The 7,500-nt window shown below is 37.2% G+C and overlaps 1 long non-coding RNA gene across 1 annotated transcript in view; it reads left to right on the top strand.

The window, feature by feature from the left end:
- LOC149135153 (uncharacterized) overlaps nt 1-7,500 on the top strand; it is a 14,302-nt gene that overhangs the window by 343 nt on the left and 6,459 nt on the right. Inside the window, exon 1 of the long non-coding RNA XR_016242296.1 lies at nt 1-80. This exon is cut by the window's left edge and continues 343 nt beyond it. This is a non-coding gene — a long non-coding RNA (uncharacterized LOC149135153). The remainder of the gene's footprint in view (nt 81-7,500) is intronic.

Genomic DNA, 7,500 nt, shown 5'->3' with positions numbered 1-7,500 from the left:
TAATCTATTTTGAATGTAAATCCCACTTTTGTGGAGAAGTAAAGGCGGCATCTTGGAAACTTATAAATGCAGTTAATAAGGTTAGTATGAACAGTCTAGTGTTTTCTTTTTTAATAAAACAGAAATATAGATGAAAGAAAAGAAAAAGTTCAACAAGACTTCAGAGAATCTGTGAACATAGGATCTTTAATCTAAATGAGGTCGATTCGATTACGATAGACATTAATTATTGGTATCGAGGTATAAATATGATATAACAAATATGTTTGTATAGTTTTCTAACAGGTAACGATCAATCTTCAAGTAAAGGTAATAAGCATTGTTATTCTGTGACGTTATCTTACATATAATGAAGCGCAATATGTCCCATTGGTGACGCTAGGTAAAGAAGAGTAAAACAACAAATGGAGTGTGCGTGGGTGACAGTCACAGATGCTAAAGGAGGCGAGCAGCATTCAAAGGTTTTGCTCTAAAAACGCTATTTTAAAAACTGCAAATTTATATCGTAAATTGTATTTACTTTATCAGTTTCACACACACGCACACACACACACACACACGCACACACACACACACACGCACAAACACACACACAATATGTATGTGAATATATATATAACTAATTGCACAGATATATAAAGTGTATATATATATATATATATACACTTTATATATTTGTGCACACACACACACGCACACACACATACATAATACATACATACATATATATATATATATATATATATATATATATATATATATATATATATATATATATATATATATATATATGTATGTATACTGTATAAAACTAATTGTAAGATCTCAAGAAGAGATAAGAGTAGTAACTTTTCGAAGAAGCAAAGTGAGTCGCTACATCAAAGTGGCTGTTCCATGTTACTACTAGTTTAACCCCAGGCAGATTCTCCGCCAGCTGGTTATCGGTGCGAATCTTCATCTTTTATGTACAATATATATTATTAGCAACGAGTGCGGACCTCTAACACTCGAGCAGGTAACAGGATCGCGAGACTAAGTTGCAAGATACAAACTCTGTCGCGAGCACCTATCCGCCAGAGCGATAGCAGAGTTCGCTCCAGCCAGCAATATACCGTAAACAAAGCAACACATATACATATATGAAATTCAATATTATACAATTTTATTTTCAAATATTCTCGTTCATATAATACATAAATGCTCCCCAAAACATGTGCCGAGGGTCATAAAATTTAAATATCCAGTCAACATCATGGTATTTGGAGTGTTTATTAGTGATGGCGACGTCATGCCTCCATTAATTTTCCTACACGGCCTCAAACCCAACATTGAGGTCTACATCAAGTGCCTGGAAGAGGTAGTACTGCTCTAGGTGAAAAGGGTGGCTGCTGGAAGACCCAATGCCTGTAACAGGACTCTGCACTCTGCCATACAAGCGAGAGAAACCAGTTATGGATGTCAGATAATTTCTGCAACCACATCACCCCTACCATATGGCCACCTAACTCTCCAGACTGCAACCCTCTTGATTATTATGTGTGGGGCGCAGTTGAGCGAGAGACCAACAAAACTCCTTGTACCATAAAAGATGAACTGAAGGCAAGGATTATGGTAGCATTCACCAACTAAAAGAAGGAGACCGTCCAGAAGAGTTGCAGGAGATTCCGAAGTGGTTTCGAAACCTCGGTTGAAGCCAATGGCAATGACGCTTTTTTTCCTCAGTGTTCCTTTTCTCTTGGACTTTCCTCTCTCTCCTGTTTCTAAAGAAGAGATTTGCTCGAAACGTAAAGCTAACTTTCTCTCCTTCCCTGAGCTTCTGTTAATATCTTGTGTTTTTGGATTAATTATACACACACACACATCTATACATACATACATGTATATATATATATATATATATATATATATATATATATATATATATATATATATATATATATATATATATTAAGTGTAGTATATTGCCACTCAAGTGTGGCTGACCCCTAGGGGTGGATGTTACTGTTGCTTTTAGCCCCAGGAGGACATCTCCTCCAGCTGGCTTATCGACACACGACTGTGTCCTGTTTGCCAAGGGAAGTTATCCCTCTCACCATGATCTGTAGCACGAACATTGCTTGTTTTCACCTTTTCGATATCAGTGAAGAATTTCACTGGAAAAGTAGATATAAGATTGCCATGATTTTGTCTCTCTCACCAGGGTCAGTAGCTATCGAACGCCGACGAAGGGAAATAACCCTGAAATCCGGATCCGTTCGTGCTACAGATCATGGTGAGAGGGATAACTTCCCTTGGCAAACAGGACACAGTCGTGTGTCGATAAGCCAGCTGGAGGAGATGTCCTCCTGGGGCTAAAAGAAACAGTAACATCCACCCCTAGGGGTCAGCCACACTTAAGTGGCAATATACTACACTTTATCGTGCAGTTACTGTTAATACTTCATTTAGAGCATTAACATTGCTTGTTTTCACCTTTTCGATATCAGTGAAGAATTTCACTGGAAAAGTAGATATAAGATTGCCATGATTTTGTCTCTCTCACCAGGGTCAGTAGCTATCGAACGCCGACGAAGGGAAATAACCCTGAAATCCGGATCCGTTCGTGCTACAGATCATGGTGAGAGGGATATCTTCCCTTGGCAAACAGGACACAGTCGTGTGTCGATAAGCCAGCTGGAGGAGATGTCCTCCTGGGGCTAAAAGCAACAGTAACATCCACCCCTAGGGGTCAGCCACACTTAAGTGGCAATATACTACACTTTATCGTGCAGTTACTGTTAATACTTCATTTAGAGAATTAACATTGCTTGTTTTCACCTTTTCGATATCAGTGAAGAATTTCACTGGAAAAGTAGATATAAGATTGCCAGGATTTTGTCTCTCTCACCACGGTTAGTAGCTATCGAACGCCGACGAAGGGAAATAACCCTGAAATCCGGATCCGTTCGTGCTACAGATCATGGTGAGAGGGATAACTTCCCTTGGCAAACAGGACACAGTCGTGTGTTGATAAGCCAGCTGGAGGAGATGTCCTCCTGGGGCTAAGAGCAACAGTAACATCCACCCCTAGGGGTCAGCCACACTTAAGTGGCAATATACTACACTTTATCGTGCAGTTACTGTTAATACTTCATTTAGAGAATTAACATTGCTTATATATATATATATATATATATATATATATATATATATATATATATATATATATATATGCATATATATATATATATATATATATATATATATATATATGTATATATATATATATATATATATATATATATATATATATATATACGTACATAGATACATATATACGTATATACATACACACACACACACACACACACACACACACACACACACACACATATATATATATATATACACGTTTATATATACATATACATTTATATACCTAGATATCTTTCTCTCTGTCACTCTTTCTGTGTTTATCTGTCTCTCTCTGTCTGTCTGTCTCTCTCTCTCTCTCTCTCTCTCTCTCTCTCTGTATATATATATATATATATATATATATATATATATATATATATATATATATATACAGAGAGAGAGAGAGAGAGAGAGAGATGTATATATATATGCATGTATATATATATATATGCATATATATATATATATATATATATATATAGAGAGAGAGAGAGAGAGAGAGAAAGAGAGAGGGAGGGAGGGGGAGAGAGATAGAGAGAGAAAAAGAGAGAAAGATGAAACTAAAGGATTCAAAGACAAATGGACTCCAGAAACGGCCGTATGGTGCTATAACCCTCTCTAAGCATTTCGTTAGAATTCTTAAAATAAATTTAGCCTCATTATTTTTCTGACTTTCAAATCCACCATTAAGATTTCTCACTGCCGTTGAAGTATCTTACAACTTTTAATTCTTAATTCAACATTTTTAATCCTAAATTTAATATGATCTTTAATCGAAGTATCACTGTTTATTTATTTATCCTTTTCACGTATATTTTTATCTCATGTATTTCTTATTTCTATTCTAAATAATATATTGATATCTTCCTTGTCTTAGTGTATTTATTGAGTTATATGTATTTATTATGTTGATATAAATCATAACTATAGGATGGTATCATCGTTTCCATATCTAGCCTTACGTGATACACATAGACCCCGGTTTCTGAGCTAAAACAACAGTAGCATCGTCAACTATGGACGCTACATTTAGCCAGCTGGAGGAGATGCTGATGATTATCTAAATATTAGCTCTTATTAAACCAAATTATATAATGTCTAGCGTGTCGGGTTTGACATGAGTACTTTCAAGCAATTGTGTAAACAAAACTTTTTTCGAAAGAAATAACAATATATATATATATATATATATATATATATATATATATATATATATATATATATATATATATAGGCAATACTAAATCTCTGAGCGAGAAGTAAACAGTAGCAGTTCGGAATCGTAAAATGTAATTGCCAACTAAATGTGGCCGTCCCATAGAGGACGATGCTATTGTTGTTTTTAGCCCTAGAAGGACATCTCATCCAGCTGTCTAACGACACACTGTCTGTGTTCGATTAGTATTTGCGAGGGGAAATCACCGTTCCCATCTGCCTGGAATCGAATTCGGAATCTTGCGGTTAGTTGCCCGTGCTCTTAGCCATTGCCCCATATGCCCGTGGACATATGGCGTAGTGGTTAAGAGCGGCCGCTACTAACCACAAGATTCCGAGTTCGATTCCAGGCAGTGACCTGAATAATAATAAGAATAACAACAACATCGAAAAATACCTTTGGAATGAGAACCCAGGTTCGAAATTTCCCCAAGACACCTGATCAAGGCTGGAGGGTATATCAGCCGAAACGTTGTGTTAACAACAAAGATGAGTACAAATATCGTGTGTGTGTCCCTTAAAAGGCATTAATCATTATGACACATACCTTCACTCACTCACTCATTCACTCTATCTCTCTCACCCTCTTTCTCTCTCACATACACACGTGCTAGCACGCGCACACACACACACACACACACGCACGCGCGCGTTCATACACTTTTCACTTTCTTTCTGTGTTCTTTTCGCTTTCTCTTTCAATTTCTGATTCAAATAAAATGTTTACGGATACAACTGCTTACAATAATAGGGATTAATGTATAATTTCTTTCTATGTTCATATGTTTTTGTTTACAATAAAGGGAAAAATATGCCACCAAAGAAAGCACGTAATCTGTCCAGAAACAAGTATAAAGCAAGGAGGAGTGTAGAAAACTGAAGGCGAGAGTCTGAAGAGAGAAACCAGACGAGATTTTCTCAACATCAGCAAATGCATGTGGCAGCACTTAATGCTGGATCATTAAATCAATGTTTTAATGATTAGACAGGGGTCCAATAGAACAGCTCTCAGAAACAGACTACGTACAAATTCGTTATTCACAACTCCTGAAGCTGTTTTCAGATATGATCCATCCTATTCTTATACAAATAATAACTCTGTCCGAATTGGTGTGCTAAACACAAATTATTTTTTCTGTAGAATTTTAAAATTTTCAAATGAAACAAATGGTATGTGCTGCTCAGGCGGTCAGGTAACATTGCCAGCACTACCAGTTCCTTCTCACAACATTTTAGATGATGGGTTGTGTTAGACACAGCGCCGACAGCCGCAAAGAGAGCATATCCACTGAAAGTTTCTCGGTGCGATCAAAAATCACATAGCCCCCACAGGTTAGGGCCTGAAATACTTCAAACGGAACCATAGCATGTTGCTTAGTCGAATTAGCCCATCATTTACTCCACAAATGTTTTGTTGTCAATGCTGCACTTACCCATATCACTTGTTTCAACATAACTGTAATACATTATATACAAAGTATGCCATTTTAATCTCGAGCAACACCAGGTGTCTCTACTAGTATATAAATATATATATATCTCCATGCATACATGTATACATACATTGTCTGTCTTCTGTCCGTTTGTGCACTCAATATACATGTTTTCCATTCGCCTGTGCATTCATTACCCGTTTTTGCTTTTACTTGTCGCTTGTGTATCTACTATACATTTTTTCACTATATATATAGAGAGAGAGAGTCTTTTACACTTTTACTTGTTTCAGTCATTTGACTGCGGCCATGCTGGAGCACAGCCTTTAGTTGAACAAATCGAACCCAGAACTTATTCTTTGTAAGCCTAGTACTTTTTTCTATCGGTCTCTTTTGCCGAACCGCTAGGTTACGGGAACGTAAACACATTACCATCGGTTGTCAAGCGATGTTGGGGACAAACACAGACACACAAACATATACACACACATACATACATACATACATACATATATATATATATATATATATATATATATATATATATATATATATATATATATATATATATATATATATATATATATACATACATATACGACGGGCTTCTTTCTGTTTCCGTCTAGCAAATCCACTCGCATGGCTTTGGTCGGCCCGAGGCTACAGTAGAAGACACTTGCACGAGGTGTCATTCAGTGGGACTGAAGCCGGAACCATATGTGGTTGGTAAACAAGCTACTTACCTCATATAAAATATATAGTAAATGTTCAACAAAATATACGAATAACAAACACGACTAGAAGAAAACAACAATGCGAGGACGTAATATAGACAAAATATTACCACACACACACACACATACACACACATACACACACACTTAGTGACAAAAAGATACAGAAAATAGTTACCACATACCACTATCATAAAAGTATCTTTAAGATGGTGTGTTAGTGCAATATGTTGTGTGTGTGTGTGTGTGTGTGCGCGCGCGCGTGCGAGCTTATGTTTGTGTGTGCGCGCGCGCGTACGTGTGTGTGTGTGTGCGCGCGTACGTGTGTGCGTGTGTGCGTGCATATGTGTGTGTGTTTGTGTGTGTGTGTGTGTGTGAGAGAGAGTTTGTATGTGTGTATATATGCAGATGTGCGTGTGTATGTGAGTCGGTTTGTGTGTACGTGAGTTTCTTTGGGTGTATGTATTTCACATTCACAAATGCATAATCATTTGTATTTTCATGTATTTATTTTACCGTCTTTCTCTTTCATTATTTCTTCTCTTTCCTCCGTATTGTCCTCCACCTCAACACCTCTTCCTGTCGCCTTCTCTCTTTCATTTATATCACTGCTTTCTTTGACAATCTGTCAATCAATTGATCCTAATTACCGCCACGTCAGGTTTATTTATCCTGCTCTGATGTCTACACAACACTGCACTGTTGACATCCCATCCTATCCGCCGCTCCATTGTCGGCAGCAACTTGTCCTTAGATGTGAAAACGCATCAGTAACCATCAACAAGCTACTACCGATGTCACCTCCACCTCCACCTCCTCAGCACTAACCACTTCTCCCGTCACCATTACGACAAAGAAAATAAAAAAATAGCTGACGGCAACAGCAGCAACAGCAACAAATTGTAACCATGGTATCAGCAAAATCATCAGCAGCAGCAGCATCA

Source organism: Octopus bimaculoides, chromosome 6, assembly GCF_046866305.1.
Source record: "Octopus bimaculoides isolate indiv1 chromosome 6, ASM4686630v1, whole genome shotgun sequence".
Lineage (NCBI taxonomy): Eukaryota > Metazoa > Mollusca > Cephalopoda > Octopoda > Octopodidae > Octopus > Octopus bimaculoides.
Note: the sequence above shows the minus strand (reverse complement) of the source record. Positions and strands in the feature narration are given on the sequence as shown.